Here is a 25,301-nt window from a genome sequence, read left to right as displayed (position 1 = left end):
TTAAAGGAGCTTTTTACTGTTCAGAACAACTGCAGGATTCAATGTGCAAAATATATCCAACAGAAAGTTTTTACACTCATGCAAAAATCTTAGAGATATTTTAACTGTATGCCCATATAATTGTAACCCATGAAAAATTTGAATATACTTCAATTTTTAAATTAATTCATATTTCCTATCATAAAGGAATTATAAGAGTGAATTATTTTTCTTTGTCCTTGCCCAAAGACAAAGAAATAATCAGGAGCACTGAATGGATAGACTTCTATTTACAATCATCAAATAAAAAACACAAACGGTTGCCTGCAGGCATGAAAGACACCTTTGGGATTAGCACTTTGTAAAATTCTTTTGGCTTAATGGACACAGGGCTGTTTATATATGATATAGATAAGGTGCTATCCCTCAGACACTTAAATTATCTACTCAGAGAAAAGGTAGATCATTTGTGATTGCATATCCATTGGCACAATCACCAAGCAAATGATCATAAATAAGAGTAGGAGAGAAAGGCTGTGTTTCAGGCTTGCAGATGTTACCCAAATTTAGGGCTAGATTTGAGCCAGTTGCTCACAGTTTTTTCCCCCCAAAATATCTATTTGTTTTTACAGAAATTGATTGCATGTCCTATATTTAGCACTGAAACTTTTTTTGCCAATGTTCTTTGCCACACCATAGCAAAGCTAAAACACCAAAAATACCAAAAACTTGGAACCATTAGGGTTTTATCTGAATCTCAGACCCCGAATTCCTGAAGTGAAATGTTTTGAAAAGGAAAAAAAGAAGACAGACCTTTAATCTGTCTGAGATAGAGATAAAGAAGGGAGTGACAGGGAAGAGGATAAATTCTTAGCCCAAGTCTAACAATGCATTTAGTCTCTTGCATTTGGAAATACAGAGGAATGTAGGGATTACGATGAAAAAAGGAGAGACAGATCAAAAGAATCCAGATAAAAATCCAAAAGAATAAATAGCAAAAGGCAGATTTATTTCAAGCCTAATATTTCTAATCAAAGCTTTAATTTCCAAAGGTCCGTAAGATTATCACAGTGCTTTGAAAAAGTACTATCAGGGTAGCATTTATTATGTATCTTAAAAATAAGTATACTTTTAAAAAAGATTAAAAGACTGAATTGAGAAATAAGAAGTGATTTTTGACAATTCAAAATATTCACACTGAACATTCACAAATGGAATAGATCAGCTGTTTTGTCAGATCAGCTGAAACTCTTCTACGCATCTCAGGCAAAGCAGACAAAACAAGATCATATTCATTTTATCTTTAAAAACTAACATAGTGTGAAAAAATTTCAATGGGTAGATATGCATAAATGTAGTTTTGTAATACCGTGCTGTACTTACTTCAGTTTCAAGAAGGACTAAAATCTGTCCATATACTTTTGTGCTGTGTTTATCAACAGTTCAAAAATCCCAAAACAAAAAAAGGCCCATTAATATCACAACAAATGCATAAAAGTAGTTAGAAGACAGTTTTAAAATTATTTTTATTCAAACTGGAAAATATTTTAGGAGGAAAAAACTCCTTGTGGTAGGTTGACCTTGGCTGCCTGAAACCCACGCAGAAATCTTTGTTATAAAAGAGAACCCACCACAATCATTCTTCCAAAGGTTAAACAATCACTCTATAAAAATGTTTGCCTGACAGCTAATCCAGTTTTCTAGCTCCTACTTCCAGCCAGGTTGGAACTTCCAGTATTCATGATTTTTCCTCCTACATCACGGATATTTGCATTAATGTCAGCGGGTATTAGAAAGAATGATGACTTAAAGCATTCATTTGCATAATTTCATTTTCTATTTGCTGCAATAATAGTAGTTGAAATAAATTTGCTTTGTAGTAATGCGGATGCCATACCTATTTCCAAAAAAACTTTCTTCTAATCTTCACTGGTTTACTATTAAAATTAGGTGCCACCACACAATTTATCAAAGATTTGTATTGTAGACATGTAGACAAGCTTAGCAAATAATTGCCTGATTGTTCATTAAAAAATGACTCCATAGAGGCTGTGTAGATCATCCCAAAACTCACCATCACCAGGAAGGTTTAACTGATTAAATTCTGGAATAATATCCTGTAATAAATAAATAAACTGCAGCACTCGAAAATGTTTCAGCTTCTGCCTAACAAATCTCTAACTGCATATAGAATTATCAGTTGGTCAGTTTTGAAATACCAAAATGCAGGACAGCCTTTCCTCTGAGGATGCAATGAATACCAAGGATCCCTTCTCACAACAATCATACCCACTATAATGGAAAAAGTACTCTTTTGCCACAAAAACCCCTTTTTGTTTTTGTTTATGTTGTTTAAAGCACAACAAAACAACCAGATAGAAAACTAAAAATAAAATTTGTTTCAGAAAAAAAGTTATTGAAAATGAAGGAGTAAGGATAACTATACCTCTTGTTTTATAGGATTTTTTTTTTTAATATCATAGAAAACTGCTGACAGATCTCTGACATGAATTTTTGGAGACTTTCCACTCTTGAAATTTCTCCCAGTAGTTCAACATACCTTTTAAACTTTGTCATTTAAATAAAAAAAGTTAAGAATTACTAAATGCCAGCAGAATAGAAGGTTTTGTTTGTTGGCATGTTTTGTTGGGTTTTTTAAAGTACATAATTATCAATTCTGCAGAATTATTTAAATGTCAGTGTCATACTTGTTTTAACTAACTCTTTCACCATCACTCAGTAAGTGAGGGAGGAATCAGTTTGCAAAATAAATGAGGATAAAACTGCCCTCTAACAGCTGTTTTCGTTATTCACTGATTAAAGGTTTTTAAAAACAGAGTAAACCAGAATTTCATGCCAGATTGCTCAGGTTAATTAGTCTCTCTGAAGAGCCTAACCGCATAACCTGAGTGACAGCGTTTAGAAGGATAAGTTGTCTCTTTACCACAGTAATCATTAGGACACAAATATACATAAACATTATGTATGGATTAAGACTGACAGGAAGTAGCACTGATTTCACAAAAGGACAGATCAGTTCTGCATGTCCACGCAAGAACCAGCCCAGACAAACCCTAATGTACCCCAGAGACCCGAACACTCATTGAGATCAGCTCTTGGGGGTAGGGGAAGGAACAGAGCAACAACCAAAAAATTCTCACGTTCAGAACGTGAGTAGAAGTGAATTTTTACAATGGTGAGGTTGTGGATCTGCTTTCCTGAAAGATTTCCAAAGATGAGGATGCCTCCACTGAACAGGAAATCTACTACAATAAGATGGAAGCAGAGCTTTATCCAACAGCCTCCAGGAACACTTGTTTTACTCCAATTTTCTGTGAACATTTTTGATTGACTGAACATCTGCATCTTTGAGGATCTTTTTCCCCTTGGAATTCATGGAAATATGCAGGGTTAACTAAAGATTTTGCTAACCAAGCAACCTGACAGTGTCTCAGGAGTATCTACTTGTACTTAGGAACACCATGTGTAATTACAGAATTCAGATTTAATACTGCTTGTGTGCCTGAAGTTTTTGATAGCCAATGAACTTAAACACCTAAAATTTGAGTTTCATAATTTTAACATTAAATGTCCATTATTCAAGTGTCTTAGCTGTGCAGTGCCAGTCAATAGTTTTGTAAGAAATCCATTAGCTGCTGAAAGGATGAAATGTAGACCTGAGTGACCAGACTAAGGAGTTTTTGTTGTCTTAGACATGCTGATGATTTAGGGGTTCTGTTAGTGGCAAAAGCATCAGAATTCCCACACCCAGCACTCTATTCTCTGCTAAGGCATGAAAAATGATAAAATAAGATGTTCTCAATACTGACATACTCCATGCCCCAGAGATCACAGAGCAGTACTGGCACCCCTCAGGAACATCTTTTTAAAAGTCATGGTATGCTTATTGCAAGAGCTCAAGACTTTGAGTCTCAACTTTGAATTGATTAACTATTTTTAGAGGTGAATCTTATTAAAATGGTTTGTGTGTTTTTTGGTTTTTTTTGTTTGGTTGGTTCTGATTTTTTGGTTTTGTTTTTCTTTATTTGTTTATTTGTGGCTTTTATTTTTCATAAGCAGTCACCTGGACATAGAGAAACTTTCTCCTTCATGGCACGTAAGATCTAATTCCAAACTGCTAAGATGTGCAAGGAAAAAGGACTTGGACAGAACAGATGCCAGAGTTTCTGTAAAACGAAAAATAATAGCAAATTAAAATACTACTGGCTTAGCACAAAATATTTAAACCAGACTACATTAATAGCAGCAATAGGCAAGACATTAAACAATAAAAAATTGTAAATAAATTCATGGTACTCCTGTTTTAGATTTATTAGGACTCTGTATGTCATTATGAAAAGTACATACAGAATATAAAATGCATTACCTTTGATGAAGATAAATGCTGTTGGGTCACAATATAATTTTATGGGAAGACAATCCCAGTGACATGTACAGGCATTTCAGATTTTCAGTAGAACTCTAAGTCGTATAATTTCTTTTGTATCACAATAAACAAGGAACAAAGATGCCAGAATATATTGTACAAACTGGTCATTTGGATCACTGTCTCTTGTCATTTCTGCAAAGAAACCTACCAAATTCCATACAGAATCCTCCCTCAAAGAAAATTAAGTCAAAACCCCTTAAATTTAGATATCTTTCTCTTTTTTTGAAAAGAATTCTAGTGTCAAAGACAAATGGAGGTATTGAATAAAAAGACGTTTGCCTAGTTTTCTTTAGAAGTAAAGGACAGACTAATGAAGGGAGAACTTATTACAGATAAAGGGACAAATAATTATTTGAATATAGGATAATTTCAACAAATCTATATAGATTTTATTTTTTTCTTTATCCTTGCATTTTGTTTCTCATCTGATAAAAATTAATTTCCATGACACATTCAATTTTTATCAGCCAAGATATCTTTCACAGGTGACAAAAGCCTCACTTAAATTCACATACACACAGTTTCAGTATGAAAGCCTGTATGAAAGCCTGTTTCAGTATTTTCAGATTAAAAATCCTTAATCAACAGTGATGTTTTCAGTTTGCCTGAATAAGTGCAGAAATTTCATCACAGACAAATGAAACCTGACCAGAAGACATGTGAAACCTTGCTGCATTTATCAGAGAGAGTGCATGATTTGGCTTCATAACTGAGACCTTATAGTGAACCTCAAAAAAATTGAAGGAAAGTTAAAAAATTGGAATCTGAGCATATTTTCTCTTTGTTCTCTGCTTTTCCTCCAATGGAAGTTAACATTTGATAGAGAATTATCACCTTCTAGTGATAAATGAACTACAGAAATGCTGTCTTTAGTGAGGTGAGATGCCTCAAAATGGATTTTTACTATTTTTCCTTCTATAATTTTTACTGCTGCTGACGATGTTTTGTCTCTGATCAGGCGTTTTTTGTAAAATGCCTTTTCACCACCTCAGTGATGATAAAAATAAAAGGAATTTAAAAAATAAACCTAAACAAGCTAAAAGTATGTCGGAGGGCGAAATCTGTAGTTCCATTTAGGATTTCCTCCTTAACTTTGGAGAGGAAGTCCAGTAAAAGAGGGAGGCAGGACCTAACCACCAGCTTGATTGGCACTACTCAAATAACTGGTGAAGCTGTGGAATTTTAACAGGTAAGCAAGAATAAATAAGAGGAATCTGGGGCATACGAAAAGTACCTAGGCTGTCTCAAGGATTTTTACTCTGAAGAATGAGAAGAATGGGTGCTAGAAACAGATTTGGATACAGTTTGGGTTTATCATACGAGGTTTATTTTAAAATACACATAGTTAGGGTAATCAAATACAACCTACCAAATAGATACAGCAAAGGTTAATTACATTAAAATGTGAATGGACTTCAAGGATGTGAACTGAAGCACAAATCCACAGGGGAAATATGTGATTATGAGCAGTCTGATGACATCTCAATAACCAGTTCTCCTGCCTGTCACAATTGATTCATCCCATGGTGTTTACCATGAGTTATACTGAAAAATACTCTTTAAGTTAGCAACAATGCTGAAAAGTTGCCATGAACCTTTTGAAAAGGTTCCCATAATTGTTTTTTATTTACTCTGAAGAGCTATACTACTACCACATTTACAGAATCAGTCCTGTACCTTATAGGTTTCAGTATATTTCAGAGGATGAAAAGTTTGTCTATGATTTGTTCAATTTTTCAGGATAAATACTTCACTGTAAACTGTCATTGCATAGATAAACTCAATGCAACTATTGCTTGGAAATAGGTTAATCCAAAAATCAGACTAACTAATACACTTAACCTTGCTTTCAGTTCAGGTGTTCCTGGGAAGAAAGCTTTAGAGAGGATGCTGGGTTTTTGTTGTTGTTGTTGTTGTTGTTTTGGTTTTTGTGGGTTTGTTTTTTGTTTTTTTTTTTAATGCTTGTATGAAAAACAAGTAACAGTGTTCAGTGCCCCATTGCCATGGGAGGAGGTGAGGGGGTTGGAGCGTTAGAAGGCATCCCTACTCCACTACTGTTGTATTAAAGTAATCACTTCTGTGGCACGACCCAGTAAATATACCCAGAGAGTTTGCCAGTTCTCTTATGACAAGGATTTGGAAGACATCTTTGTCAGAGAGCAGTGAGAGTTAGAGGCTAAACATTTTAGTGTACTGAAGACTTCTCTCTTCCTCACCCTTTAACTCAAAATAAAGAGAAGGGATTGTGGCATGAATATGCCTTAGGGTTTTTGGGGGGTTCAATTACCTATTTCTGAGAGTACCTAGACACCCAATCTACAGCATCAAGTCTGAAAACAAACACTCTTCAGGAAGAAAAAATGGGTCCTAGCTAAAGGGAGTTAATAATATTCTCATCTAGATAAACTACAGGCTGTGGATCCTAACTTCCTTCCAACTCTGTAGTCCAAGAAAGACTCCCTTTCCCAAAGAACCTACACTCCAATCACTGTTTTTCATAGCACTGTTTTATATTTCCCTGCAGTGGCATTTGTTGAAAGCTGATAACAGTTCTGTTCAAAGACTAAGGTTTTCAGGAGGACTTGCTCTTTTATTTACATAGATACCTTTAGAAGTTCCATCTTCACAGCTGCAATTTGATGCATGGGTAATGGTATCAATATTCACAAGAGAAATCACTGATACAAAAACCAGCACTCTGCATAGGCACACAAACATAATGAGATACTAGGCAAGAAAGTGGATACCAGGAAAAAAAAAAAAAGAAAAAAAAAAGCTAAATATGCAGATTTCCATTTGACTGGAGTTCCACAGAAAGTCAAAATAAGAAATGAGGGTTATGTAACTGCTTAGCAAAAGCAATTTTTTGGCCCATTGGCTCTGTATATTTTACTTTAGAGTTCACATCTAAAGAACATAAATTTTTCTGCTTTTTCAGGCTGCCTTAATTTAATTTTTTTTTGTCTTGTTTTTATGTCTAAGTAAAATGGGTAGGTAATTATTAGCAATGGAAGAAGTAATTACATGTTCACAATTACTTCAGTGAATAAACTGTAATCATTGAGCTTTCTATGAGAACACATCGGACTTCAAGTTCTTCAAGTGTAAGTTATACCATGTACTCTTAAACTCATGATTATATTTCTTCCTGAACAAGTAAAGGGAAGTGTTGATTGTGTTTACAGTCTATCTCTTTTATTATTACAGAGTATTTCCTATGTTTACAACCGAAGGAAAGCTCACTGTTCAGACATTTAGTGATATAAATTGCAAATGTTTATTGCAGTCAATAAGGACAGTGAATTTATACCAACTAAAGATGCATGCTACCTATTTAAATGGTGGCTTGTAATGCATAAATGAATGAAGGTAAGCTAGTTGTAAACATTGTTTAATGTTTTAAAAATATACTAGGCTTCTCTGTGAGAAAAGAGTAGTGAAAATTAACAGAAAACCCAAATACAGCTAGTGATGCACTTCATCAGCTGAACCATAATACAGTAAAACCCATGTACCCTTTTGGGAACAGAAGCTTTTAGTAAATAGTTTCCCTTAAAACAGACAGATGCAAAGGAACATATTTTTCACCAGTTACTTTTGTTTCCTATGCTCTCCTTACTTCAAAAATACGTTGTAGATGAGTTAGTATTTTAGACACTGTCTGCAAGCCTGTTGTTTTTCTGTTCTGCAAAATGAAGAGAAACAATCAACTTGAATGCATTCATTTCACAAAGACATCTTCTACTGCCACGTAGGAAATGGTACTTTTTGAGTAAATTTCTGTAAACCTCGTGCTCTGATAAATTCCTTTAGAAAAGAGAAAATATTATGCATATGAAAAGTGGATACTTTACCGTCTTGGTTTAATAAAAATAACCTTATTTAAATGTTTAAATTATGGGAAACATACGGCTGCATTAAGAAGAAGGTTTTAACACTAGATTGTAATGACATTACAACAGTACATTGTACGCATTATTATTTAAATAAAGCATGTTTTCTTTGATCCTTACCAGAGAGAAGCCCAAACACCCTGATCATGTTCATACTTAACCCAGCCATTAAACCTTGCAAGCTCTTTCTCCTTCTCTGACCTTTTCTTAGCTTTCAAACAGAAAAAGAAAAAATGCAGGAAACAGAAATTTTGATCTCTAGAAATAATTTGCTTCACCATAAAGAAAGCTTTTGTGACACACACGAGGGTGGAAAGGGGAGAATGTATAACCTAGGCTGGGGGTTTTCTCTGAACAGTATTCTTTCATTGTACATATCCGGGGTGCACTTGGCAAGCTTTTGGTAGTGGGAGAGCCACAAGGCTGGATTCTGGGAGAAGATGCCAGAAGCTTCCCCCGTGTCCAACAGAGCCATTCCACACAGCTCCAGGACTGATCCATCACTGGCCAAGGCAGAGCTTATGGGCTACACTGATAGCGCCCATGGGACAACACATTAAAGAAGGGGGGAAAATGATACACAAATGTAGCTGGGAAAGAGGTGTGAAAATACCTGAGAGAAGTAGTCCTGCAGACTTTAGTGAAGAAGGAGGGGCAGGAGGTGCTACAGACACCCAGGAGCAGAGATTCCCCTGCAGCCCATGGTGAGGAAGGATGTTCTCCTGCAGCCCACAGAAGTATTCAGTGGAGGAGTTATCCACATGCAGCCTGCAGAGGACCCCACGACACAGCAGGCAGATGTGTCCTGCAGGAAGCTGTAGCCTGTGGAGAGCCCACACTGGAGCAGTTTTCCTGGGAATACCCGTGGCCCTGTAGAGAGGAGCCCACACTGGGAGCCCACAAACCCAGAAGAGGTTTGCTGACAGGGCTTGTGACCCCATGGGGGAGCCAGTCTAAAGCAGCCTCTTCCTGAAGGAATTCATCCTGTGGAAAGTATTCCTGTTGGGGCAGTTTGTGAAGGACTGTGTCCCATGGGAAGGACACTGCAGTGGAGTGGGCAGTTTGAGGAGGAAAGAGTGACAATGTGTGATGAACTGACTACAACCCCCGTTCCCTGGTCACCTGCACTGCCTGGCCGGAGGAGGTGGAGGAATAGAGAGTGAAGTTGAGTCTGGTAAGAAGGGAAGGAGGGAGGAAGGTACTTTTAGATTGGTTTTTATTATCCTATTCTCTTACTAATGATCAATAAATTCCATTAATTTTCTCACTTCAAGTCTGTTTTACCCATGACAGTTACTGATACGTGATCGCTTTCAGTCCTTTATTCATGAGCTTTTGTGTCATATTTTCTCACCCTGTTCATTTGAGGAGGGGGAATGGTAGAGCAGCTTGGTGGGCACCTGGCATCCAGTCAAGGTTAATTCACCACAATATAATATTAACTTTTGGCATGTTCCTGTTCTGTGTCCAATTATTTTATCTGTTGCTATGAGATGCTTTTCAAATTAAACACACATTCCTTTATCACTTTTCACCATGCAAGCTATCATCTCTGAGAAAACATTGGAAAGTCTGTGCCTGGTACTCTGAGTTCTCTGAGTTTGAAACCTGATTGCTGTATTTTTTTTTTTTTTTTTTTTTTTTTTGCTTGAAACAAAGAGGAGTTTTCCACAAACCTCAAAGTGGACACTTTAAATACAGGACACACACCTCACCCTGGAAAAGAAATCCCTCAAACCCCACAGCTGAAAGATGGGGAGGGAGCCAATTACTTTGGAGTATAAATACTAAACACCAGTCAGGAAGAAGTGAAAAATGGACATAAAACTAGTCATGTTTACAATGAATAACCAATTATTCTATTTCAGCTCATGCTGCACTGGGCCTTAGTTAATAAGTAGTGCCACCAAGATAAATTCACTAAACATTTAGAAAGGCTATTAAAAAGACTGAATTTTCTTGGCAGTAGAAAAAAACTTGGCTTACATTCTTCTGCTTTTCCAGAACCAAATGAAATTGAAAGTAATGCTTTTCTCACCACCAATCTCTCAATGTATTTTATAAACCATTTGCACGTATTCAGTAAGATAGGAAAAGCACAACAATCACCCTTTCCTTCCCTAGGTAATATTTTTAATGAAATCCTAGGATGCCGTCTTAGCTTCAGAACTGCAGTGACTGAGAAATGTTCACAGCATTTCTGCAGAAAATAGTGAGAATAAAATATGTAGTGAAGTCATCTTGCCTCTCTGATCAGCAGTGAAGGAATGGTGAACAGAAAAGCCACAATATTTCTTCAGTCTATCAAATTATGTAAAAGTCAAACCCACAGTAGACATCGACGATTTTGATTTTTTAAAAAAAATCAACCAAGTTACAGAGATGAAACTCTAAAGCACAAAATGCAAAATTTCCACATTCTGGATGAATTGCCCATCATTTTGCACTAGTGAAACATCCTTGAGTGGAAATTTATCTCACTGCCAGGTCATTGAGCTGAAAAATGGATCTTTATTTGTTTGTTTAACATGCATTGTGTAAGTGCTGATTTGGCATTAGTTTCAGGTGTGAGACAGGATACCCAGAAAGGTCATCTGCTTTATCCTGACTGCTGCACTGTGGGTCAAATGGGAATGCCTCTGGAGTAAAAGGGCACAGTTCTCATCTTGAGAGTAATGGTGTGTGCTCAGAAATAATCTCTGAGTGCAAATGCACAACTCAGAATAAGAAAATCATGGGATCAATAGAGCTATGCAGCTGACAGTGAAGCCTAGCAGTCCCAGAAGTTTCAAAAGTATATCAAGAATGCAAAATTTTCTTAGAGATACAGAGAAGTATACAAAATTTTTGCAAACCAAGGAGCCACTGAAAACTACTGGAATGAGGACCTATCCTGACAGGACACAGGAGAATGGGAAGACATATTTTTAAAAAAATTGGTATTAATCAGCCACATACAGAATATCTAGGATTTCTTGAGGGACAAAATTGCCTTCGTAAGTTGAATTCAACTACAGATGTGCCTCTAGCCATTAGCTCCTTTCACAGTGTTATTGGATGGGGCTCTCCCCCTCACTGGTAATTCATTATTCCATCCACATTAATATTAGTAGCACAAGAACTTTCTTAACGAACTGGAAAATTTGGTAACAGTTAACAGGTGCTCATGCTGGTAAAAGAAGCCTGTCCAGAAAATGGCTGTAAGAAATTAAGTGGAAGAATCTGTACTTCTGAAAAGAGAAATTTTCCCTGTCTTACCCTCAATTTTTGTTTCCTCAGTTAAGCAAAATTAGATGTTAATTTATTTTCCATGAAAAATAACATCAGTTTATGCCTTTACACTTTACACAAGAAGTTCACTGCTTTGTAAAGAAGGAGTTGCAGAGAGCTTTGATGTCAAGCTGAGGACCATAAGGAAAATGCATCAAAATTACAGGGTGCCACGTCAAAGGGTAATCAGTTTGAAAGCTGGGAATTCACAGAAGGAAACTAGAAAATTGATTGAGACGGAAAAGTTAGGGAAAACAATAACCTCTATGAATACTGCAGTTGGTAAAGGTTCTCTCTTATTATTTGCTTCATCACAGTACTTACGTAGCCCTTTTTACTAAACATCTCTGTAACTTTATTAAACAAAGTCCTATTCTATATCCAAATGAAAACAACCTGAAACACGACTCAATAAGAGACCATCTGCATATGTTAAGTATGGAATGCTGACTTTTTCCTAATCTAAAGCCAAAACTAATTCTTTCCATATGAGTTCTACCAGATCAAAATTGTATGGAGAACAAGTCAAAGGTTCTCATGAGGCAGATACACTTTTATTTCATTACATTTGTTTGTCCACAGCAGTCATGAGATTGCCAGACACTCTGTCATCCAACAGAGAGGAACAGCAAGTCGGTACCTCTTTGTACTACCACACAAATCTACCACATTGGCCTTCTCTGCAATAAAGGAAATAGATTAATTTATAGAACAAAATTCTTCCAATGAGTTTAAAATTTCTCACAAAATAATAGTCTGCATCAAGTTTTTCATACAAGTGTTTCACATTATAAAGATGCTCAGATCCATGAAGCATCAATGAGCTGCAGTATGCATCAGCTGAAGCCAAACATGGGCAAGATCTTGAACCTTTACAAGCCTAAGGTCTTCTTAGGTATCAGTGTTGCAGCTGCTACATAATATATTAGTAAACACTGTGATCTGTACTGGAAGATCATTAAATTAACAACATGAGCAGAGAAACGGTTAACAGGAATAATCACCACTGGTTGTATTCTTCAACCTGCCATCCCACCTGAAAAGCCTCAGGCTGAAGATTCTTTGCAGTTTATTATAGAGGCATAATAGCTCACGTGCAAGCCTTACACAGAGTGACCTACTGCTGTGTTAACAGGATTTGACTGTTTCCACCTTTGCTGAGACTCCCGTTTTCCTAGTCTGTATTTTCCATGTATTCATCTGTACCTAACGTGACCTGCAAGTAGCATAATGAATAAAGGCTCTAATGAAAGACTCACTTCATCCGGAGAGTATCCACCTCTGGATGGAATTCTCTCTCCCCAGAGTCCAAAGAGGAAGATGGAAGGACTAGAATAAACCAAAATCAGGAGAGATCAATACAGAATCACAGAATCATAGATCACTAAGGTTGGAAAAGACCTCTAAGATCATCGAGTACCCCCATTAACTCAGCACCATTTGCATTCACCCCTAAACCATGTCTCCATGCCCATAATCACATTTTGAACACTTCCTGGGATGGCCATGACCCTGAGTATCACTCAGAAACACCTGTATACATGGACAGAACAAGTCAGTCATGAGACATCCTGGTTAAGGTATGGTTTCAAATTAATGTACACAATTTCAAATACACACTTTAGACATGATGCCTTTGTAGCTGTAATATTTTCTTCACATTTTTATTTTCATTTCAGGCTACTGCGGGGTGTCTGCAAAAGAGCCTTCCTGAGAAAACTCTCAGTTCACTAAACTTTTCCTGAAAAAAAAAAAAAAAAGAAAAAATTGCTTCTCTGCCTTACTGGTAAGCCTTAGGGTTCATTCATATCAGCCATATCTGAAGGGATGGGTGCATCAGTGCACTGGGTAGAAGATTCCTGGCACCTTTTAAAGGCTATTTTTAGTTCCCTGTTTGCTGGGAAGTGGGCTCTCATCTGTACATGACAGTAAACAACTGCCAGTTCTGAGTCATCAATAACCCAGCAATGTAGGAAGTTCGGCTTTTCTGTGAAAGATGTAATATATGATTATGATATTTAGGTTAATCAACAATACTTTAAATATTTTTTTAGGCAACCTGAAAGGGAAAAAAATTTTTTTTTGAGCATTATACCATGCTTTTCACTGATACAGGCAAACCTATTAGGAAGTAAATGTTCATGGCTAACTCCCACATATTCTTCATTTCAAGACAGTGAGAAGAAAAAAGTGTACAGGTCTTAGGTTGTAAGATGTGGCTGGGGGTGTGTATTCTATTGCCACCTGTTAGAGGTGGGGCAGTTTTCTACCATTAATTTAGCCACCTGCTAAAAACAGGTGGGACAATGTTCTTTATCTCTTCCACAACCAATCCTCCCTCCAGGAGATATCTTCTGTTAATGGACCATTGAGTCTCACTGCATGACTGATAAAAATTACATCATCCCATTGTGAGATATCCACCCAGAGGGAGGAGCCAAGCATTCCTACCTGGATATAATCTGAGCCTTGGAACACCACAGCCAGCCTTTGACCACTGGATTCCCAGAGGAGCAGCTTTCTTCTCCACTGGATTCCCCGAGGAAGACCAGGCCCATCTACACCACCACTGGACCTTCAGAGGAAAACTGCACCCTTCTACAGGATCACTGCCCCAACAGAGCCACACCTGTCACTGCAGGAGGACTGCAGCTGCCATTTCAATTAGACTGCTACCAACCCCCTGACCAACAGGGGGTCAGGTTGTAGTCTGACTCTGTCAGTGTTGTTTTGCATTACTGCATTTTTATTTTTATTTTTCCTAATAAAGAGCTGTTATTCCTACTCCCATATCTTTGCCTGAGAGCCCCTTAATTTCAAAATGATAATAATTCAGAGGGAGGGGGTTTACATTTTCCATTTCAAGACAGGATTCTGACTTCATTAGCAGAAACCTGTCATGTCAAACCAAGACAATACATTACTGCCTCCATAGGATTGTTTGAGAATTGAGTCATGGATGAATGAAGAAGAAAAAAAAGACATCAGAAAATGCTGAGAATTAAGAAAGCACTTCAAGCACTATTACCTCATTATCTTTTCAATAGATGTACAATGTCCTTGCACCTTTCATAGTACAAAATTCCCTTAAAGACTTAGATCCCACAAATAAGCAACCTGAGCAGTGTGCAGTATTGAAAAACTAAATAGTTTGCTCTATTTCCTTTCTTCAGCCGCACAGATATTTGATCTCAGCAAGTTGTACATTAGCATCATGTCCAGCATATTAAAAATAATTACAATAGATATCATTTACATGTGTCCTCTCAGCATTTATTTGTGATAAAAAGCTGCACAAGCCACACTTAAAGCTATTATTGATATTAAATGAATGGTCTGTTGGAGACAAAAATAATTAAACTGCACTTTGGAATTCAAGCTGAAGAGACCAACACAAGATGTTTATTCACTATTGTGAATAAACCCAAAAGTTCCCTTTGGTAAACAGAAGTATTGTTATTTTTCTTCCTCCAACATTTTCACACACCTCATTGCCCATCTACACAATATCTGAGATGGCAAAATGTTCTAAAGTACAAGACACATTTCCTCTTAAAAATCATTTTGGCACCAGGAACAATACTTGCCAATTTCAGGCTGCAAAACTGCATTGTATCCTTATAAAAGGAGACAAAAATGTTGTATGTACTCATCAATATAACAAAGTAAGAAGCTGCTTGCCAGGTATACCTTTATGTATGGAAATGGATACCACCTGATGGTGAAATTCCATGACATATCCAATTCTTTTGTTAAATGCTGTATGTTCATCAATGTTGGTAAAGACGCTAAAGTAAACATTTTGACAGGCATCACTAAATACAGACCTCAGAAGTTTTACAAAATCTTGGAGGCTCTTTACAGTCTAGAAATCTTCCAAGAGGTCTCTATTATATTTTGGATCCACAGCTAAATGCTTTTTAGAACAGTGACTACCAGCTGTCAATATCCAGATGGTGAAAACCAAGAAAACTAAGAAAAAAAAAAAACAATTTAAGTACTTGGGTTTTAAAAATACCAAAACCCTGCAATCAAATGAAATAAAAAACGCCCAAGCGAATCTATAGGAAAAGAAATCTCTACTTGTTTAACGAATACACTCCACAGGACTTCATTTACTGGTAATACTGAACCTTGAATTACCATTAAGTAGTCACGTTAGACATACTGATTTTGTACAAGTCTATGTCAATATTAGTTTCAATTACAGTGCATATCGACATCAAAGCAGGATGCAGAAAACAACTTACAAAGGGAAAGAAGTGACACAAAGCCTGGATATTTAAACTGTTGGCAGACCCATCCGTGCCTAGTATTTTTTTTCCTTTTTTTCCTTAATGATCTTAAATGATTCTTTCTTTCATGGGTTGGATGGTGTTTTTTTCAATAACTGAAATCAATAAAAAATGTTAATTCTTTCACAAATATCTATAAAGATGAAAAAAGATAGAAAATTTATTTTCATTGAGATCTTTTCACCAGTAAAATTACTTCTTATATTTATCACATTTGATTTTGAAGGGTCTGAACACGCACTCACTGAAATATACTACACTAATGTTCAACACACTTGAATTTAGCCTTTAAAAATTTGTCAACTTTTACTTAGAAAAATGAGTGCATGGTTGAAATTGCATTGGAGGCTCCTGCACTTCTCAACATACAGGTTCACACTAACATTATTGTGTTGCCCAAATGCAATCAGGGGATAGTGGCCCTGTGATGTCAGTGGTCAACGTGGAGCAGGCTGCAGGTGACAAATGTACAGGCTCCTGAAATACACCTCAACACTGAGAGGAGAACAAGGTAGTGGAGGGGTAGCTCAATCCTAAATTAGGAGACAAATTGTAGGACTAGTCCTTGAAACCAGAAGGAATGTCATGACATGGGCACAGATACAAAATCATATAAAAGCAACTTGATGGAATTCTTTCCTAAATCAGGATCTTCATTATTTAGAAAATAGAGTTCACCTGTTTAATCCAGTTCCATAGGTAGCTCAATAAAGTCCAGGAGCATCTTTTTATTGACTCCAGAGAATATTGAAAGAAATATTTATAGTAGATAGATTTTAATATTTGTCTTAAATAATTCAAGTCAGGTAATATCAGGAAGTTCTTTAATCGTCACGCAGGGTATTCAGTTTGAAAAACATCTAAATTAGACAACTGGAAAGTCTTAATGATTAGACTTGAACAAGAAATATATTAAACTGCAATATTCCAGTGAAAATATGTCTGTTAAATGATTAAACTCTATTTCTTGTAAAATATTCTATTATAACAAATTTCTATTATGTGTTAAAACATAAAAGTACTATGAATCTGATATTAGATATTTTATTATATACAATTTATGCTCTTATATATAATTCATTTACATTTTTTTCCCTTAATAATTTCTTCAGCAGTTATTTCATTGGACAATGGAATTTATATCAGGCTCCTTAATGATGAATGCAAAGGAAATCCCTAAATTCCTGGCTTCATGGGAATTTCTGCTGTGACCACATTCACTCTAGGGACTGCCAGACAGTCTGGCGACTCTGTTTTCTTATGAACAATTTCTTGTGATCACTCTATCATGACTGATCTGTAAAGCATGTATGCACATGTAAAAAAAAAATAAAAATTAACAATAACCTAATTGTTGTAAATAAAATAAATTCATAAACATTAAATAATCTTCTGAAAAACAAAAATAAGATCACAATCTGAGAGTAGTCAAAAACTGAACAGCAATCAACAACTAATTACCATGAATGATAGGGATTTTGGGATTATACTTCTTAATATATACTTAAGTCATCTTAGTTTTTCTCAGTAGTCTTCACAGACTTTCCTCCCAAGATCTTTTGTTGGCTAAATATAATTAAGAAATTTTTTTCCTCCAACTTTCATATAAACTATGTCCTTGCTTTCATCAGTCTCTTAACTTTTGTAAAATGTACTCAGAGCTGGAAAAATGGCATCACAGAGAAGAAATATGATTTGACTAATTTGATGTAATTTGCATCATAGATATTACATAACAACAGCTAACAATTACCCCTTATCCTCAAAAATGCATTGCTTTACTTGCTTCCAACAGGTAGCATCCTAAAAGGTTTGAGTATTCAGTCACCTTTAGAGGATACTGCCACAGCAAAATGCACCACCAGTATTCAGGCACTTGTTTCAGCAAATAAATCTTGCATTTACTTGCTGATATTTTCTTGTTGAGCTGGTTTTGGCTTTCTTCTCCTATATATAAATATTGCTACCATAATCTACAGTAAGGCTAAGCATGACATTATTCAGAAAGAAAATGTCACCTGTCACCAAATGTTACCACTCTGGCATGTCTACCTTCTTATATTGACTTATTTAGATTTAGGTGCCAGAACTTCAGGTCAAAGGGGAGACCTTGAGGCTTCTAAACTTCAGTGTGTTATTTATGGGCTGACCACAAAGCCATGCACTGCTGTCCCCTTTCTCAAGAAAGGAAGAAAAGAGAGGTAGAGAGGCAGTAATGCACTAAATGCAACCTTGTTTAGTGGGGGAAAACTATTCTGAATTTGTGTGGTATAGTGAGAGAAATAACATATGGGAGTGATCATAAGGGAGTGATCTATCTATATTAATTAATCTACATTAATCAGATAACATTTTAATCATTATGTGATTCTACTTAAGACAGAAATTACTTATGCTTGGGGATAAAGGTAAACCAGCAAAAGAAATATTTTCCACTAGCTCTAAAGAAAAGGCTTATACAGCAACCTAAATTAATGTAAGACAGTAACTATTAACAGCTGTGAACAATTCTATCACTCTTTTAAATGCAATTCTCTGCATTTGAGTCGTCTAGACCAAAAAGAAGGCTCCTGAACTTCTACTGTTGTTCATTAAAGCAGGGATTACTAGATTCATGTATTCACTCATCCACTCAAATGTGTCAAAATCTTAGAGATAACTTTCTGCAGTTTTAATAGAATTTTCATTGAAGCAATTTATCCTCACTGCACCAAGTTTGAAGAGCTCAACTCTGCCTACAAAACAATTATCTAGAAAAACAGAAGGTAGCAGAGTCAGTCTAGTGGACATAAATGGTTTTTTTAACTGCTTTGACTAGGATCTTAGGATAGTACCACACGAAGTTTGCCCCTGCCCCCATGCCCCAGTTCTTCCCTAGTTACTCAACAAAACCATTACCTGACAGCTGAATTACCAAGAGTGCGTTCCACATGTAATGTGTTTCTTCCTCACAGGAAATATATTACTGATATCAGAACTGTATTTTATTCCTTGATTCTCAGCCATTTCTTGATAATGTGAGATGTTCGTTTAATTTCTGCTGAGAATACATGGTGAAATTACAATGCAGGAGCTTTTAATATTAATGTTTCCATCAAGGGTCACATTTACTTGGAGTTGCACATAATAGAGGTACTCACAAATATTTTGTAGTATCATAAGAAAGGAAGGAGAATGTTTTCTAATGGATTCGTACTAAGAAATCTACCAAAGAAAAGAGAAGCAAGATAAATCAGAGGCAAAAATCAAGGCAATGAGGAGGAAAATTATGGCAAGAAGTAGAAAGGGAGGAAAGAAATCTTGGTATTTAAATAAAGTTGAAGAAACAGTATGAAATAGGTGAGAGACATCAATAAGGAAGTTTTTAAAGTGTACAGTGTGTATAAAATCACATGGGTATTTTAGTAAGATTTACAGCAGAGCTTGCCCGTTTGATATATGGACCAGAAGAGGAATTGAAGTAGTGTCAAAAGAGTTTACTAAAAAGAACATTAAGGATTGGAAATTTGCCAGAATTCTTCTTACTTCAATATGTTAGAAATTTGTGAATTTTGCTATGATGCAAAACTGCAAAATTATCCAACAGAAAATGTAGCTATTTCACACTATTTGCCCCCCCCAGATATCTCAGTTGCTTCAATAGTCCAAATACCATAATGCAGCTTTTTTATCTAACTGAAAGACCTCATTTTTTTCTGGTTGGATTCTGCTTATTCTTGTGATGACAGGAAAACCACACATTCCCAGCCCCATCCCAACAACATTATAAAGTCTCAGTTTTCATCATGAGGAAGGAAAAAATAAACAAAAATATTTAGGAAGTTATGTTCTATTTATAGAGAAATTTGACATTAAATTGTTAGGACCAAAACCTGCAACCACAGTGGACAGACAACAGAGAAGAGATCAACAAAGCTAATAAGATGTTCAAAGGATCCTTGCCTCGTAAAGAACTTAAAGGAACGTAAATTAAACTAAGTTTCATTTGGTATAAGTTTCAGTTTAACAGTTTAACAGTTTAACAGGACAGGAAAGACTTATCAATACTTGCAATGTTTTGCCTTCATCAGATGTGCTAAGATAACACTGTTATGCTCAGTACGTTTTCCGAATCTTTAGTTTGGTATTTCATTAGAGGTTAGTGCTAGAATTGCTGAGTTTCTTATCTTTTTTAATATTAGACAGTTGCCTAGAATAAACAAAATTAATTTTCACACCTTTTATTCATCAAAGTTGGAAAACATTATCAGGTATTCTGGTTCAACTTTTGATTTTAGAAGAAAACCCTTGCTTTTGGATGAGTTCATCAACAACCTCAAACTTATTTATTTGCTTTGTGAACAATCCATTATTTCAATACCATCAACTTTTTCAGGACTGGAAATACTGACTCACTTACCAGCTCTGTTGCAAGTAATTAGATTATCCTCTTTATCTTCTTTTTTTGAGAACTTCACATATTACAGAGTTTTTCAGGGATATTATCCTGAGCACCTACAGAATGCTCTGGCAATCCCATCTTTAACATGAAAACCAATCCATTGCCAAGATACTGAGTGTCCTATTATCAACATAGATTTTTTTAAAATATACAAATGTTATTCATTTGACCCAAATATGTACAGACTTGTTTTCAATAAATGACATGTAAATTCTAAAACATCTATTTAAATAGCTTAGGTCTTAATAAATGACAAGTTAAATGGGGTTTTTTAGCAGTTCCCTGAGTTAAAACTCTTAATATTTATCTCTGAGAATGATTCTACCTTTCTGGTGCAGGTGAAAGAAGGACTAAAAAAGTTAATAATTTTACTGAAATGAAAATATATGCTGGCAACAGTAACAATTTTCATTTCAATCATTTTATGCAATCTTCCTAAAATGAAAGGATAAGCATCTGAGGGCACGTTTAGTTAAGATTTTGGTGTGAAGACATTTGTGGTTTTTTTTCTATCTACAAGGCTGTTCCACAGCCTTGTAATAAGTTTGACAATGTTCTCATTTTTTTTAATACAGAACAATCTATATTTTCTTCTCTCTTTAGACATCATGAACATGGCCTTGCTTTCTTTATTCCCAACATGATCACAGCAAAGGTAAAATGACTAATCAAGAATGATGTGAAGATAATTGTAAAACTGAAAGTAAAACTACAGATGCTTTGAGGAAACAAAAGGCACCATATGCTCATTAATTTATCCCCTACTCTCATGGGAAATTGGTTTTGCTACCTTTTTTGTCATAAGAAAAGACTTGTACTGAAAAAGTTACAAAAAATTCACACCCAAATTGCAGCTTATGTAACTTACATTACAGTCAAAAGAAAAGTTTTACTCATTTATTCAACTGAATATTAAAAATATTTATAATGACTTCAGGTAATCAGTAGGAGAGTTTAATTGAAATGGAAGTTATTTTTGTACATAATTTTTAGTATCTTAACCTCTTGGGTCAACGACTACTGAAGTGTCCTAGATAATAATGATAAAAATTATAACAATGATAACAACAATAACTATTATCATCATCATCACCATCATCATCTTTTCAAAGCATAGAATTGTCAGCAGGATATTTCACTTACACAAATTTAAAACATATGCTCAAGTTAATTCAGAATACACGGTGTCAGAAAATAGGTTTTGCATTCTTGTACTGAAGGGCTCTTTCCCATTTTGTGGTAGAGCTTGCCAGCCTCTACCTATTAGTTAGAGTACTAGTGTAGCTGAACAGCAAGAAAATGTGTGCACAAATTTCAGATTCCCAGTTGGAACTTAGCAATGCATGCAGGAAAATATTCAGCAATTACATTTATTTCCTTTCAGGAAAGAGAGTCCAGTAGAAGGTAAACATGTGTCCCCTTAAACCAATTTTTGGAAAAGACAGCCTAATAATGAAGGCTTTGTGAACTTTCTAGAGGCCTGTGACCTAAAGGAATAGAAAAAGATGTTCAGGGGAAAACCCAATTAGGGAAAACCTAATTTTTAAATTACACCCTCCACCACTCTTGAAAGAATCATGGAGCTTTTAGGCACAGGTATTATTCCACTGAAAATAAATAAAAGCAACACAATCTCAGAGTGTGAATATCTTCAGCATCCTCCCTTTTTCCCATATTTTTCTTTTTAAGTTTTAATCTAGCAAGACCTTTCCCAAAAACAAAGCAAAAGGGATTTGTAATTCATAGACACCACCAAAGATTGCATACTCATATCACACAGCTAAATTATTAGAATTTCTCTGATAATCATTGACTCCTTAATTCAGTGCTTTGCCTGAAACTACATAGCATCTCCTGTCTTTTTGGAATAAAAGGGAAACAAATAAATCATTACTTAGTTTTTACAGCAATAGGAAAACCACTTGGAAACACTCAGTGTGCAGTAATTCCTGTCATGTCCTTATTTACAACAGTTTTGAAGATCTCTATTTCAATAGCATGCCTATGATTTAAATGTTATATATAAATTAGACACAAATTAGCCAATCCCAAGATCTCTCTTATCACACATTTTAGAACACAACTGATTTTTTTTTTACTACTCCCTTCAACTCCCTCTTTCCCCTAATTCAAAATGGGTAATGGGAAAAAAAAAGAAAATAGAAACTACTGAGGCTAGAATTCTGCATATATGTAGTTTTTCGCTGTCTTTGGAGGTCCTTGTGAATGAAACCAGTGAAAAATGTGAGAACCAAAGTCCATAATATTTGCTGGAACTATCTATATCAGGTAGAGTTACCAAGATTAAGGAGGGAAGTTTAAATATTTTCTTGTAAAAAAATAAATTCTAATTTCCACACTCCTAAGACTAAGAACATGTTGTCTGTCTCAAATACATACATTTTCATAGAATGCCACTTATAACATTTAGAAACTCAGTCTTTCACACAGAATTTCAAACAGGTCTCCTACTAACGTGAGTGAATCTTCACTTTGTTTCAATATTAATAAATTGATTGAAATAAAATAACTTACTTTGTTACAAGAATTTTGTAATATAGGAAGCATTCTTGTAATGTTTGTTTCTAAAATTGCTAAAAAATTTCTAAAATCAGAAATACACATAAATATCAACTGTCACTTAGCATGATCTTAATCACTTAGCAATCAACATATGACTGTCCACTTTTTCACTGATATTCATTTCTGCTGACCCATACGAACACAGAGACACCACAGGGAATAATCCAGATGGATATTTTCTTTAAAAACCCAGTTTGCTTTTAGGCATAAAGTGGGTTAAGATAAGTCACACAGAGGTTGCAGTATTGATGTCATACAAAATACCCAGAGAGAATGACTGTGATCATATTTTCAATGTATATTATTAATGCATTAATTATCTATATTATGTTCAAAATTAAGTATAGCTAAGTCATCAAAAGGCAACAAATAACTGTAAATATGACAGAAGTTGAAAGCATACTTCATTCTTATATCTTTTACATTTTTAAAGGTTGCAAATCCAAAAAAGTAATAGTTTTCAGCATTATGAATAGTGAATTATTATGCAAAAGAGATTCAAACTGTACCAAATGAAGACTTTCAAGACTTCCTAATTTCACTCCTTGCATTATTCACTGGCTCTGCAGCTTATCTATATGTAGAGCAGCAAAAATTTACCTGAACTTAGAATTTCAATTATTCTACATTATTTTAGTTTGTGGATTTAAAAAGGAATTAATAGTACTAAAATAATATTTAGTCAATATTAGAGATGTCTGAGTAACAATAAATCACTGCCTTCATATGGAGTCAGCAGTTCTATTACCCTGAAGAAAGCTGCAAGTAAATTTTGTATAATACAGCCATGAGTAATCTATGGATCTGATGTGTCTTTTCAAAGGGCGTAATATTTGTTTCTAATTTTAGTGCCTGCACGGTACCTGTTGGTGTAATCTCTAGGTTCTGACAGTAAAATTACTGATTGCAGATTGGTATTCTCTGGAGTGATTCATATTTGCATTATTTTTTTCATTATTTCCTCAAGCTCCTATTAAATGGTGTTACAAGCCAACTGTGACTTTTTCAGTTTGCTTCTGAGAAAGTTAACTGAGTTTTACACAGGCTGCTCTGTAAATATATATGTATGGAATACCTGTACTCCTTTAGATCTTACTGTAAAGAACTGACATAAGAAACCCAATAATTTTTAGCAAAATAAACAGCAGAGGGATCTCCATAGGATAGTGCTGGACTAAGGGAAACATTGCATGCTACACCACTGCAAGGTCACACCCAGAAGTGAAGCTAGAAATTGATTTTAACTGCACACATACTTCAGAAGTAAGACAAAGCATGGATGAATGGTTCACTGCAACTCATAACCATCCTAACTGATGCGGAAGGAAAGCAGTTGTTTTACTTCATTTACTCCATCCTTGTTTATTCTTCTCTTAAACTCCCAGTCTGGTGCCTCCTTTCCCCATTAAGCAGTGGTCTGGGCAGCTCCAATCTTCCTCTGAGGTTGATAAAAGACAAGGTCAGAATTTGCTTCTGAAATCAGGAAGTGCAGCAAGTGTTTTTTCTCAAGGCAAAATATGCTTAGTGCTTAAATCCCACCAGCAGAGCATGGTACTTATAAAGCTTCCTCAGTCACCAACTTCAAAAAATGCCCAAGGGTGACTAGAGTAATTGTAAATGTGTTGGCTCTGTAGTCTACTGGAATATTAAGCATCACATAAAACAGACACAATAGATCGTGAAAAAAGGAGATTTTTGGGGTTTAAAAAAAAAAAAAAAGGCAAAAAATTAAGGTCCTTCTACTCAGAAGCTTGAAGCATCAAAAACATTAAAACGATAATACTTCACACAAGACTCCAAACACTATTTTTCATATTATTGAAAAGTTGTTGTCCTTTCCTTAAATATTCCTAATAATTGTCTCGCATGTCACAAGCAACATAAGAAACACCATGGAAAAAGAAAATCATTTGGTACAACAATATGCAGCATAAGCAAGATGAACACATGCCTGAAATACACAAGCCTCTGACACAAAGTGCATAAATATAATGCAATAAAAAAGGGGGAATGAATCACATTTGTTTGCACATGTAGACAGTTTTCATCTAACTCATCAATATTCGTTTTAATAATGGCAGCACTATTGCTGGATAAGTGGTGGTTATGAAGGGTTCTTTATTGTAGGAAAATTAATTACATCTTTTTAATTGGAATGAAGAACAACAAATTCTACTTATGCCTTCTATTTTTAAATGCTTTTGTGTAAATTTCTAGTAGAACTGAAATTTTATCCATTTGTTACAGAGTAGTTTCCTTTCATAGTGGAAGAATATGATGCAGATATTTTAGATAATGTGTGCTTACCCAGCCAGAATCCTCCAGCTGCTACTTCGACCCTGGGAAGTTAAAACTTCTCTGAATAGGGGCTTCTGAACAGATATGATTAC

At 35.4% G+C, this 25,301-nt stretch overlaps 1 protein-coding gene across 6 annotated transcripts in view; it reads right to left on the bottom strand.

Moving 5' to 3' along the window:
• IL1RAPL1 (interleukin 1 receptor accessory protein like 1) overlaps window positions 1–25,301 on the bottom strand; it is a 687,863-nt gene that overhangs the window by 535,837 nt on the left and 126,725 nt on the right. The window contains exon 2 of one of the 6 annotated variants that reach the window (XM_038131535.1): window positions 12,852–12,921. The exons of the other annotated variants lie outside the window; for them this stretch is intronic. The gene's annotated coding sequence lies outside the window, so the exon portion shown is untranslated. The remainder of the gene's footprint in view (window positions 1–12,851; window positions 12,922–25,301) is intronic. 6 annotated transcript variants of the gene reach the window in all.

This window comes from Motacilla alba, chromosome 1 (assembly GCF_015832195.1).
Source record: "Motacilla alba alba isolate MOTALB_02 chromosome 1, Motacilla_alba_V1.0_pri, whole genome shotgun sequence".
Lineage (NCBI taxonomy): Eukaryota > Metazoa > Chordata > Aves > Passeriformes > Motacillidae > Motacilla > Motacilla alba.
This window is presented reverse-complemented; position numbering and strand designations above follow the sequence as displayed.